Raw genomic sequence first — 14,417 nt, forward strand, 5'->3', positions numbered from 1 at the left:
TCAAGGAGCACAATTAACTATAAAACATCAATGGCAATAGGACCGCTTTTTAGCAGGTTTTAGGCTATTTTTGTATTTTTCACATTTTTCTCCATATCTTTGGTGTTTATGGTCCGATTTCCAAAATTTTTTCAGTTATAGAATCAAAATTAAATTTCCTGTCGTTTCAAGAAAACAACTATGACGGTCAGACTGCCTTTAAGCAGGTTTTAGGCTATTTTTTATTTTTTACATTTTTCTCCACACCTTTGGTGTTAATGGCCCAATTTCCAAAAAATTTTCAGTTATAGATATCAAAATTAAATTTCCTTTCATTTCAAGAACACATCAATGGCGGTCAGACTGCCTTTTTGCAGGTTTTTGGCTATTTTTATATTTTTCTTCATATCTTTGGTGTTTATGGTCCGTTTTTTTGAATTTTTGTAGTTAAAAATATCAAAATTAAATTTCCCGTTGTTCTGAGCATCCAGTATGTAATTTACTTTGACCGTCAGTCTGTTAGTCATAGTACTGAAATATAAATAAATATTGAGAAATTAAAAACAAATGTTGAAAAGGTTTTGTGATTTTTTTCCTAATACACATGCTTTTGTCAACTAATATCTAAATTCTAATCTAATTTTTTATGCTTCGCTACTTATGGATGTTGTCATCCTTGTTTTTGCTTAGATTTAATTTTTATTAAAAATATTTTTGTTTTTTTATTTTTAATATATTTTAAACACTAAATATCAAAATATAAGTAAGTTTATGATTGTAAACTATTTATAATGTCAGATATTATGTGCTTTTTATTTACCCAAGCAGGGTTAATGCTATTTTGAGAAACTACAAAAATATTAACTTTAAAAAAAAATCATTATTGTAAAAAATTAGTTATTGGTCGACAAATTGTTGAAAAGAGTTCGCAATAAAAGACAAAAAAGATTTAAATAGTTATATCAAAATTTTTAAACAAATCACCAGAAAGAAAATGATCATTTTCGGATCGAATTACTTTTCAAATAAATTATATTTCTGGATTGTCGAGTTTTTCGCTTTAATGAATGTTGTCATCCTTGTCATCCTTATAAAAAAAATTCTTGTATTCTTTACATTTCAATAGTTTATTCGACACTATTATTGAAAGAAACCAAAAAAGAATTACAACTAAATCCTAAAAAAAGCTAGAAAATTGAGACAAAAAAATAAGATTGATAAGAGGGAAATTAGATAGATAGATAAAAAGAAGACAGATAGATAGATAAAGAGACAGGTTCTACTTTAAATCCAAGCTTATTTGCCCCCTGTCTATTCAGAAAAAAAGCTATGTTTTGACAAGAATAATTTTCTACATATCTAGCTTATTAAAGAACAGGGTTTTTAATTACAATGTTTTTAATGGTGGATTACTGTGGTTTAAAATTGTTTTTATAGCCTACTCAATACTGAACTTTGGCTAAACACTAACGTAAAGGAAAGGCGAATGTTTCATACAAAAAAAACTCAGATATTTTAACGGCTGTGACTGATGATCATTCAATTTGTTCTACGTAATGTGACGGACAAATCTTGCTATTTAATAGCTATGCTTCTGCATATAATCAGGGGGAATACATTTTTAAAGGGGGTTATTGGTGCAAAAGTAGGGGGGAGGGGAACCACCAGTTGCTACTCCCACTTGTAGATTTTTCATGGGGGAAAATGGGAGGGGTAAAATATATTTATGTATATGAAAGGACAAATATATTAATTAAACATGCATTGGACATACAGACATATTTAGATATATTTGACATCTAAATATAAGAATGGACATTTTAAAATTAATTTGAAAATTACCTAACATTATTTGCTTTCTTTAATTTTAGCCTCCAAATTTCGCTAATGATGCATAGACGTCTTTAAAAACTATTCAATCTCATACATAATCAAGATAATCGAAAGATAAAAAGCGTTTTGTGATTGTTAGATTGACGACCGAGCCCTGCTTTTCTCTTTAAAACCAGCCTTAATTTTAAGGGTTGTTTTTTTTAACTTTTTAATAAATAAGTTTTATTTTTGACAAAGATGATACATACCGCTTAAATTGCTGAACGTTGTTTGAAATAAATAGTCTATGTAATATGATTTAGCTCACATATATAGAAAAATCTAAGTATACCATCTATTTGATGTTCCTACACATTAACATATAAAATATCAACTAAATTAGCAACTATTATCCTAAAAAACTATGCTATAAGGTATTAAGGTTTGTAGTGGGTCTGTTGGTCGGTACCAAAATGTATTAAAACCCACTAAAGTAAAGTAAAACTTTACTGTGTATTGGGATGGTTTTATGCTATATGGAAGTAGGGTATATATAAGATGAGTACTTCCCACCCCCTCCCATTTCGGCCATATCTTAAGAAAACAGCTTTAAGATCTCTTTGATTAAAAAACCCATGTAAGATTGATAAAAAATATCTACCTATTATTAGTATTGTCACCGCACTGTCCGACAAATGAATATTGCTGTTACGACAAATTACTATTATGCTACATTTTGAAAACATATTTGATTATATAGTGCTTTATTCTAAAATTCTCATACCCCCTACCAACTAAGGGGGATTCATAAAACCTGAAATTCTGTCCCCTTTTTTATAATGGGATATATCCCCTTGGGTTACACTGTGGGACACCATTTGGGTCAAGGCATATTAGGATTAGGGACGAATATGTTGTCTTTCAAATTACTTGTTGTTAGTTTGAAAAGAAAAATTTCAAAGAAGGCGTCTTAACTTTTTTGCTTTTTATTTAGAATAGCTAGCCAGTGCTTTTAGTACGTAGTAGATGTAAAATATTCCATAGAATTCAGATATGCAATCGGTTTTTTTTGTAGACCTCTTATTTTTGAAGTAATTTAATTTTTAATTTAAAATAATTAAGTCGGTTTTAAGGTACTAAAACGCAACAAAATAAAAGAAGAAAATTGCCAGTATAAACAAAAATAGTAAGACCTTTAATTTGACACCTTACTTTTTAAATTCTGTTGAGTAATTATTAAAAAAATCTATTTTTTTAACCTCGTTTTAATCAAAACTTTAAACCTAAATATTTTCTCTCACAGGCATTAAAAAATATGTGTTTATATATGACTTTAGAATGAGAAAAATATTACAAATCCATTCTAAGCAAAATTGAAAAAGTTTTATAAAATTATAATAAAAAATATAAGTTTATTTTAAGAATCATAATTTTCGGCTTTAAAGGGTTGACTTGAACAAAACCTGAACAAAACCTAAACAAATGTACATACACTGTAACAGATATTTTTTAAACACAAGAAACAATAATGCATTTTTAACTGCATTGTTTTGAAGTTTATAAACAGATTGAAGCATATTTGTTCATTTTTTTTCATTCTTTACATGTAATGTAAGTATCACTATTTTTATTGTAGTATCTATTGTATATATTGTATGAGCATTATCCTTTTTTTTGTCAATTCTATTGGTTAAGTTTTGAGTTGAAGCTTCTTGATTTGTCAATTTTTGAGATTTTTGATTGGCTAGTTTAATAGTTACAATTAAGTGTTGTCTGTAAAAATGTAGTATTTTAGGCCATTTTTATTTTTTAAAGTATTTACTTTTTTTCAATTTTGCTTAGAATGGATTCGTAATATTTTTCTGATTCTAAAGGTATATATGAACCCATATTTTTTATGTCTGTGTGAGAAAATGATTAAGTTTAAAGTTTTTACTAAACCAAGGTTAAAAAAAATTGATTATTTCAATAATTACTCAACAGAACTTAAAAAGTAAGGTGTCAAATTAAAGATCTTACTATTTTTGTTCATACTGGCAATTTTCTTCTTTTATTTTGTTGCATTTTAGTACCTTAAAACCAACTTAATTATTAAAAAAAAAAACTTAGATTCTTTCAAAAATAAGAGGTCTACAAAAAAAACGATTGCATATCTGAATTCTATGGAAAATATTACATCTACTACATACTAAAAGCACCGGCTAGCTATTCTAAATAAAAAGCAAAAAAGTTAAGACGCCTTCTTTCAAAGTAGATTTGTCTATTAATAAAATATGAAAAAAAATAATAATTTTGGCAGTTCCCTATTTTTAAATGATGCAATAAAATTGATTCTAACTAAAAAAAAACATGAATTTACATCATTCTTTAAAGTAATTTTAACATTAATATTTACATCCATTTTTTGTTGAAAGTAAGTAATTTAAATGTTCTATAATGGACACACAGTGAATAACCAACGCCACTGAATTTGTTATTTAGAACACCCCCTTTTCACATATATATACTTTATACATATATGCTTCAAAGGACAGTTGCAGACTTTAAAACCTTTTTAAATTGTTGAGTTAAACTATCAGGCTTGTCGATAGAATTTTTTATTGTTTGTGAAGACTGTATTGCTGTAAAAGAATTTGGTTATAAAAGGTTTGCACAAAATTGCACACTTTTTAAAACACGAATTGCGCGGCCTGTGTTAATGGCAGAAAAATTCCACGCTTATTTAATTTTGCTCAGGACATAGTAATACGGAAAAAATAGTATGCATAACGTTAGAAAGAATGTATATTCTATTTTTTAGTCTTTCCTAACCTGTAAAGGATTTTTATTGCTTCAGAATCAACATAAAAAAATACATTTCAGAGTGTATCTTTAATAGTATCAGGTCCCTCCTTTCGTAGGGGCTCTCCACCACCCCCGCCTAAATTTCCCAACATTGCTCCTCCTTTCTGATGTTTATTCCCTTGGGGGGTTACAGGATAATTTACTATAGATCTTGTAATAACCATTCAAATAAACCAGGAAGAGCAAACTTAATTTACTTCTTTATAAAGAGTTAGATGTTTTTTTGTCTTGCTTAACGTTTCAATAACTAATGAAATGATTCAGGGAAGCTTCGAATAGGTCCCAGGATAGTTTTGGGCTCTTTCAATTTTACATTTAAGCCTAAAAGTGGTTTTAATCTTTTTTTCTTCCCTCTTATCCTTTAAAAGCAGAGCATCTTAATAAAATGGGCTAAATTTTAAATTCTAAAAAACAGACAAACAACACATTCTGTAAAGCAAAAATTTGAAATCCAAATGTATTACTTTATTTCCAACAAGTATGAAATTATCCTGGAAGGGATAAAATAAAATGAATTTTAAGCTTGACAGATTCACATACACATGTAGACTTAACCACTGGTTGCTTAGGGGCAACAAGTTACGGGGTATTTTTAAATCAAATAAGAATTCATATTATAAAAAATGTAGTTACCTAAGAGGGCCTTGTATACTTTAACTAAAAAAACACATAGAGGATTGAAGAACTATCGGGACAGCTATATATGCAAAGCATAAATCAGCCACGTTACTTTTAGCCACGCGGCTGCATAAGGCTGCCAATAAGAATTTTTTTAACAATAAAAGTTTAATTAAGAAAAAAAATATTTTTGCTCTCGATAACCCTACCAGGTTTGCAGGTAACCTGTGTCCGCCAGGATGGAGATACTAAAAAAAGCCCCGGACTTGAGATAGAAAAAACCGCAGGGGGGAAGCTTTCCCCCCACCCCCCGACCGTTAAGAGTTAAGTAAAGAATTACATAATTTAGTAAAAGTAATCCAAGGACAAAAATGATATAATTGTGCCTAATTTAACGCAATAAGCAATGTAAGTCTAGAAAAAAAACTAAATATTCACAAATAATCTTCTTTGCTGGGATTAGGAAACAATACCAAAAGACTGAAAAATAAAGACACAATTTCTTGCTTGTTATTGACGTTGAAATAGCACTTTAATAGATTTTTTTCCTCGTCTAAAGTTTGACACCTTTATAACAAGGCCAATTATATCGACTATAAGTAGCGTAGTAACAACAACAAGTTAACTTTATCTTTGTTGAAATGAAACATTTTCTTTTACAATGTTTTTAATTTAAAGCAATTTTACATGGAAACTTTCGGGATTTAACAATGGACGTTAAATTGATTAAATTGATAATTTATTTAACAAAATTTCGCATTATGTGTATTAAAAAATATAGATGGTTTATACATTTGAATCAAGATTAAATAAAAGTCCCCAAATTCTTGGCACAAAGAATAATAGATTGTGTCTATAAAACTATTGGTACCAATTACCTACTATAATTTACAGTCCAATGTTATCTCCCTGCCTCGATTTTACAGGTAGTTTTTATGTTTCTTACTGTGGCAGATGTACGTACTTACACGAAGAGCCTAGATTAAAATATTTTTTAGAATTAATTATTGAAGTTAATTTGTGCCAAATCCAATTTTCTCAACTTTTCAGTGAAGCTTCCATGGTGGAAATATTCAGCTGATTTGTTAAATCCATGCTTAGACACATGCCAGTAAATTTATCTAATCTTACAAAAATGGTTCAAATCAGTGACAGAGAAAAATAAATATGGCAAACACTTAACTGTCCCCAAAAACTTTTCAGGCAAAATAAAAAATCCTTTCTAAGATAACATTTTATTAGCAACTCAATTATGCTATTTAAAAAAAATATTTTTTAAATTAATAAAAAAAAACACAATGTAATATATTAAAAACTTAAAAATTTTAAAAATACAGAATAGATGTACGTTAAACTTGTTGAAGCTTTTTATAGTACCTATAAAAAAAATTACGTCATACTGGCCTATGATTGGTTAATTAAATTGTATTCTCCCCTGCCATTGGTAATTTAGTCTGTTTATTGGTTATTTGTATTGTATGACGTCATTTTTTGTATAGGCACTATTTGTTACACGAAAGTAAAAAGAAAAAAAGTTGCCAAATGTATTTGATAATGAGCATTACTGTTCCTGGATTGGTTGGCAGGTTATAGGGAACACAAGGACGTACACCCGGCTTTTTTTCGGACAGTGTTGACAAATATAAACAAGAACAACAATTTCCATTCATATTTAGTATACCTACATAGCTGTCAAATATCAACAATGGGATATTTATGGTTGCTTTGAACCAATTTAAATAGTTTTCAGGGAAAACACAAAATTATGTTAAACAAAATTAACCCTAAAATAAAACCTCCATTCCTCCCTTTTTTATATATATACAAAAACATTGTGAGATTTAAATCCAACCAGATATTTTTAATACGTAATGACGGATGAATTATAGAGTAGCAACACCGCCGAATATCGTAGAAAAGCACATGCATAGAAAAAGGATTTATGCTTAATCTTAAATCCGGGTTTAAATTAGGAAAGAACATATTTTTGTAGCGAAGATTCTATTTAATGCAACCTTGTCTGTCTGGTGGATTGTCTCGCCCCCGTTACTCAGATATTTTCCGAAAAGTGGTAAAGACGTAAGACTATGGTCTGATAAACAGAGTTTTTAAAACTAGGTTGTTGGGTCAATTGAAAATTACCTGAAACGTCTAGCTTTAATAAAAGACAAAACATTTCTGACGGATAGGTTTTGTTATATAGGGTAGCTTTGATACTCAATATGCTATTAATAACGCATTTCAAAACACAATTTCTATAATTTTTGAGTTGAATGAGCTTAACTTTTGATCGTCCTTGTTTTGTTTTTTGTCTAGAATAATCTGTGATTTCATACGCCTAATTTGCTAATTTGGTTGCATTTCTATTTTTTACATTACTTCTTTTTTAATGACTATCGGCTACGCCCCTAGAAGCCTGGGCACTTGGGAAATGGGGGAGTTGAATTTGATAACCCAATTTTTTTATATTTGAAAAGAAAAAGCGAAATTAATTTTTAGAAGGGGGGGAGGGGGATCGAATATCTTCCATTTTCAATTTCATTTTTTTTTTTTGGGGGGGGGGGGGTTTCTACGGGTGATTTATCTTGGGAGGGTGGTGGTACCTTCCCCCAAAATAGTTATAAATCTTCCTATTACCTATGAGAAGCTACCCTTAAAGGAAAAACAAATCGTTTCTGCGGTTATTGAGATCCTGCGGTACAAATATATAGACATACATCCTGTTACTTCATTATAAGGATTAATTATTAGGGTTTACACAATTTTATATTAAATTATCTTATGATATAAAGAAGTAAAGTTTTTTTGTCTAAAGCTAAAGATCTTGGTAAATGAAGGTTTTACTTTTCTGGAAACCTATATACATGACTTTGGCTGGTAGACCTCTTTCGCTCTCCCTTAGAATCTAAGGGCAACACAACTAGTATACTTGAAAGTAGTAAAGTTTTTTCTGTCTGTAGCTTAAGAAAACCACTGAACCGATTGTGTTCTCCATAAATAGAAATCCTCACATAGCTTCGGGGTGGTTTTAGGCTATTTTTCTGCCTTTTTATATCTTCTTAAATACAGAGACACAGCCGCTTTTATATACTTAATTAATCAATTTTAGTTGCATATAATGTATCTAAACCATTACTTTCAATTAAAATCTATAACAAATAGTTTTTTTTTTACCAATTTTTTGTACTAAATCCTGGTAGGTAGATTTACTATGGGTCCAAATCTTTTGTGATAATCAATTTTTTGCAAAAAAAAATGGAGCAAGTGACATTTTTTGAGTTGCTCTGAATTGGGTGGCAGATAAAGAGACGCTCTAGTGTTAAGAATGTAATACAAAATAATATTTTTTTTTCATTTCACCATTAACTTTTGTTTACATTTTATGTAGATTTTCTAAAAGTTCTTAATTATCAGGGACACAGGGATAGGGTATAAGGTATGGCTTAAATTTTATGATGACATGCTTTCAATATGTTGAAGCAAACAAGGACAAGTAGCATCACAAACAATCACAAGTCTTACCAGGCCTCTTAAGGCCTGAGAAAATTGACAATAAAATTTAATTATATTAAAAGTCCCATAACTTTATAAGCCAACAAATAGAGAAGACATGTTTATCAACCCTTTATTACGAGTACATCCAAATGACTGAACTATATAGCAGCCATAAGAAGCGTTTTGTTGTAAGAATCTTCAAGCAAAAAATCAGACTCCTATCTTGTGTTTCCAGTCATAATATGTATGTCCTTTTATCATCACACAAAACAGTATTTTTGAGTGTCCTTTTAAAGCTTTAAACAAAGATGAGAAGAAAATAGTCGAGGATTTTAAGAACAAAGAATTTTTTTAGGGGGTGTATACAACAAAGACAGAGTTTTTTTTCGGGCGTTCAAATTACCAAGGATAAAATTTTTACCATTTTTATTCTTTTGAAAGATTAAATATGATTGAATAGTGTTTTAATTAGTAGAGTTTAATTTATTTTTCAAGATTATATATGAATTAGTAATTAATAAGTAATTCTCTAGATGAGATTGAATGTTTCTTTATCCTTATACATATAAAAAAGTCAGGAATTTATTGCCTGTCCGCCAATATCTTGGCTTAAGGATGGGTTTAGGGTATTTTTATTTATATTAAAGGAAGAACTCTAACATCTCAATACTCTTAGGTGCAAGGGGCAGGTCAGAAGTAAATCTTCTTTTAATTGCTACCTAGAATAATTTTAGCTGTAGTAATCTTGGATAAGTTTAACCTTGCTGATTTTGCAAGTACAGAAAAATAATTGTATTAATCGAACTGTGATATTTATATTAAAAAAGAAATAATTTTGTTTCAAAGATTTTAGTGAATTTAACAAGGTATTTTTATCTCTCAAATTTGTAAGAACATCTTTAACATTATTTTTGACATTTTTTTCAAATTTGTTAAAACTTGGATCATACACCAGATTATAGGGTATTCTTATAAATTGAAACTTGTAGCGGGCTAAATTAACGATTCCTCCTTCACCCTATTTACCCCATCCCCTCCCTTCCTACTGGAGGAACGAACTGACCAATAAACAGGGGAAACAGCAACCTAAAATAACGACATTTTTATCCTTTTCTTTAATTTGTTGCATTACAATGTCCCAAACCACCCTAGTTGGTCAATCAAATGTTTTTATTATTTTTTTTTAGTAGCGAAGCTACTCTATAATTCACAATGTCCGTCCGTCCGTCTGTCCGTCTGTCCGTCCGTCTGTCCGTCCGTCTGTCCGTCCGTCCGTCCGTCCGTCCGTAATTAATGAATTGGGGGAAACGTGATTTTCTCGGCTCCTATAAAAGACAGAGAGCTGAAATTTTTTGACAACATTCCCATCATTGAGATGCACAATTAAGTAACAAACATCGATGGCGGTCGGACTGCTTTTTTAGCAGGTTTTAGGCTATTTTTTATATTTTCCAAAGAAGTTGTATCAACTTTTTTTTTTATAGCTAGCCGGTTCTTTTAGTAAGTAGTAGATGTAAAATTTTTCATAGAATTCAAATATGCAATCGGTTTTTTTGTAGACCTCTTATTTTTTAAGTAATTTAAGTTTTTTAAAAAAATAATTAAGTCGGTTTTAAGGTACTAAAACGCAACAAAATAAAAGAAGAAAATGGTCAGTAAGAACAAAAATAGTAAGATCTTTAATTTGACACCTTACTTTTAAAATTCTGTTGAGTAATTATTGAAAAAATCTATTTTTTTAACCTCGGTATAATAAAAACTTTAGACCTAAATATTTTCTCAAACAGACATAAAAAACATGGGTTCATATATACCATTAGAATCAGAAAAATATTACGAATCCATTGTAAGCAAAATTGAAAAAAATTAAAAAATTAAAAAATTACAGAAATGGCCAATTATTTTTTTTGTTCAGACAACACTATTGTTTTCCCTTTTTTACCCCCTCTTTACCCCCTCTTTACCCCCTTCCCATTTTTATACTCAATTGAAGAATTAAGACGTTGCCTGTACAACATAATATGATATTTTCATATAATTCCTTTTATTGTAGTTTATATACTATATTGTAAACTTTTTTTTTCAATTTTGCTTACAATGGATTCGTAATATTTTTCTGATTCTAATGGTATATATGAACCCATATTTTTTTATTTGTGAAATAATAAAATTAAGTTCAAAGTTTTTATTCTCGTGGGTTTAAAAAAATCGATTTTTTCAATAATTACCTGACAGAATTGAAAAAGTAAGGTGTCAAATTAAAGATCTTACTATTTTTGTTCATAATGACCATTTTCTTTCTTTTTTTGTTGCATTTTAGTACCTTAAAATCGACTTAATTTTTTTTTTTTAAAACTTAAATTACTTAAAAAATAAGAGGTCTACAAAAAAACCGATTGCATATCTGAATTCTATGAAAAATTTTACATCTACTACTTACTAAAAGAACCGGCTAGCTATAAAAAAAATAGTTGATACACCTTCTTTTCTCCATATCTTTGGTGTTCATGGTCCGATTTTCAAAATTTTTTGAGTTAAAGATATCAAAATTTAATTTCCCGTCATTTAAAGAAAACAATAATGACGGTCAGACTGCCTTTTTGCAGGTTTTTGGCTATTTTTATATTTTTCACATTTTTCCCCATATCTTTGGTGTTTATGGTCCGATTTTCGAAATTTTTTCAGTTAAAGATATCAAAATTAAATTTCCTGTCGTTTGAAGAAAACAACAATGACAGTCAGACTGCCTTTTTGCAGGTTTTAGGCTATTTTTATATTTTTCACATTTTTACCCATATTTTTGGTGTTTATGGTCCAATTTTCAAAAATTTTTCAATTAAAGATATTAAAATTAAATTTCTGGCGTTTTAAGAAAAGAAACGATGGCGGCCAAACTGCCTTTTAGCAGGTTTTTGGCTATTTTTATATGTTTGACATATTTCCCCATATTTTTGGTATTTTTGGTCCAATTTATAAACTTTTTTGCATTAACAGTTTCAAATTTTTTTCCCCATTGTTATGTGCATCTAGTATGTAATTTACTTTAACAGTCTTCATCATACAAAATAAAACAAGGTTTCATTTTATTTTCTCCAATAAATCTATTCTTGATTTTAATAAATACACTTTAAATCTACTTCTACGTATTCCAATCCACAATTTTTTGTGCTTCGCTACTTATGGATGTTGTCATCCTTGTCTGTAATATATATCACTTTTTCAGTTTATTTGAGGGGAAATTATAAAGCACTGGACATTTAAAGAATGGAAAATTGATGAAAGGGGAAGAAAAAGATTAGTTTATAGGAGAGGAGGAATGGAATTTCGGTGTGCATTACCTTCCGCACATGTCATAACTGCACATTGTTAAAACAGCACAAAACAACCTCAACTATTTGTTTCTTCCTAATAAATAAACTACTCTCTATATCTTTTTTAAAATTTATGTTTTTTTTGCAAATAAACCTGTAAATGGATGTTGTATAACAGGCGGAAGTTAATGTACACTTCGTATTTCATTTTCAATTCTCAGAGAGATACCAATAATAGAACATAATTGTAGTAATAAATAGTTAGAGAAATACTGTATTATACTGTTTATAGTATTTTATAGTGAATTCTCAGACATATACCAATATGAGAACATAAGTGTAGTAGTAAATAGTCAGAGAAATACTGTATATAGTATATCATGTTATTTTACTAGGAGAGATATCAATGTTAGAATTTTCAGAGAGATACCAATAATAGAACATAAGTGTAGTAGGAAATAGTCAGAGAAATACTGTATTATATTATATGCATTTCATAGTGAATTCTCAGAGAGATACCAATAATAGAACATAATTGTAGTAGTAAATAGTCAGAGAAAAACTGTATATAGTATTTCATAGTGAATTCTCAGAGATATACCAATAATAGAGCATAAGTGTAGTAGTAAATAGTCAGATAAATACTGTACATAGCAATTCTTAGTTGTGTCTCAGAGAGATACCAATAATAGAACATAATTGTAATAAGAAATAGTCAGAGAAATACTGTACATAGCAATTCTTAGTGGTTTCTCAGAGAGATTCCAATAATAGAACATAGTTGAAGTATCAAAAGTTAAATTAATACTGACCTACTACCACGCAAAATAGCCTTAATTAAAGAAAACACACACACAATTACGAATACTTCTGACTACCTTAGTACATACTAGCGGCTCCTCCCCTAGAGGTTTTTAGTGGCAATTGAGATAAAATTGTTATAAGCCTTCCTTGGACCAATGAGAAGCTTCACTGAATATGTGAACCAGTTTGGTCAAGTAGTAAGCAAGATCCTTTGGTTCACACAAACAGACAGACTAATGCAAGGATAGACATCCTGTTACTTTTATATAATGATGTTATAAGCGCCTTTAATTCTTATTGCAAAAATATTTTTATCATCTATTGTTAAAAATAATGGTCTATAGAAAAAGGAATTGTTGATGTTCTTACAATGTGCATAGAATTAAATATACTAAACTATATATATTAAGCCCCTTGCCTTTTGATGGGTTTCCAAATAATAGCCTTCATGCTGACCAGGGCCAATGCAAAGTTTTCCTTAAAAACACAAAGTTTTAGAGCTTTTAAGATGTAGCAAAGTTTTTCATAAATAAAAGCTTTAGTATACAAAAGTAAAATAAATATTAATTTAATTATCATTATATCACCTTCTCGCAAAGCAGTAAGCCAATTTGAAACAAGAATATCTTATTTATCGCATCGTATTATAGACAACTTTCCATGAATGGTAAAATGGAAAAAAACATAAGATTGGTTCCAGTTTTATGATTTTTATTTCATTATGCTTCATTTTATTCGAATCGTATGGACACTTCGGGGGAGGGGTGCTAGGGTAGTCCCCCAGAGCACGTGTTCACAAAACTTATATTTTCATTTTATCAATGGATTGCAAAAAAAACAAGGAAAAGTATATTAAATTGAAATCATGCTCTTTGAACAATTATAATTGTATGCAGGACAACAAAATTTATTTAATTTTTTTTTCAGAGTAATAAAATACAAATTTTGATGATTATAAATCCGTTGATAAACAAAAATAATCTGTCAAATTGGACAAACCAACTTGAGACTTCTGACCGACAAGTATATAAGTAAAGTAGCTCCACTACTAAAATATCAGTAGTACACAATAAACAGTAGTCTTAAATTAATTAATAGTACTGCAGAATGATAGACCAACAAACCAAAGAATACAAGAGTAGCTCCGTTACAAAGTTATAAGGATTTGGATTAATTGTAAATGTTTTGACACTGTTGCACAATGTACCTTAGTTTCTATTCATAACCATAAGGACAATGACAATTATTGAAGATTTAAATCGCTGTCTATCATTCCACGTTTAGGTGAAATTTTACTTTAAATGAAGGAAAGATTGCAAAAATAAATTGAAATTAGGGGAGGGGTTGTTTTTTGTTTGTTTCTTTATTATTTTTGACCAGGTAAGGTTAGGTTATAATGGGAACCGGTTAGCCCCTAAGGGTATAGACCAGGCAAAGGGACCCCGTAAATCTATAAGATAAAAACGACACACTCCCTTATTTTTAATTTATCTTAAAAGTAAGAGGGGGTTTTCAGTACTTAACATGCACTTTGTGGTAAGAGTCCAAGTGTTT

Source organism: Acartia tonsa, chromosome 2 (genome assembly GCF_053477335.1).
Source record: "Acartia tonsa isolate MP-2025a chromosome 2, ASM5347733v1, whole genome shotgun sequence".
Taxonomy (NCBI): domain Eukaryota; kingdom Metazoa; phylum Arthropoda; class Copepoda; order Calanoida; family Acartiidae; genus Acartia; species Acartia tonsa.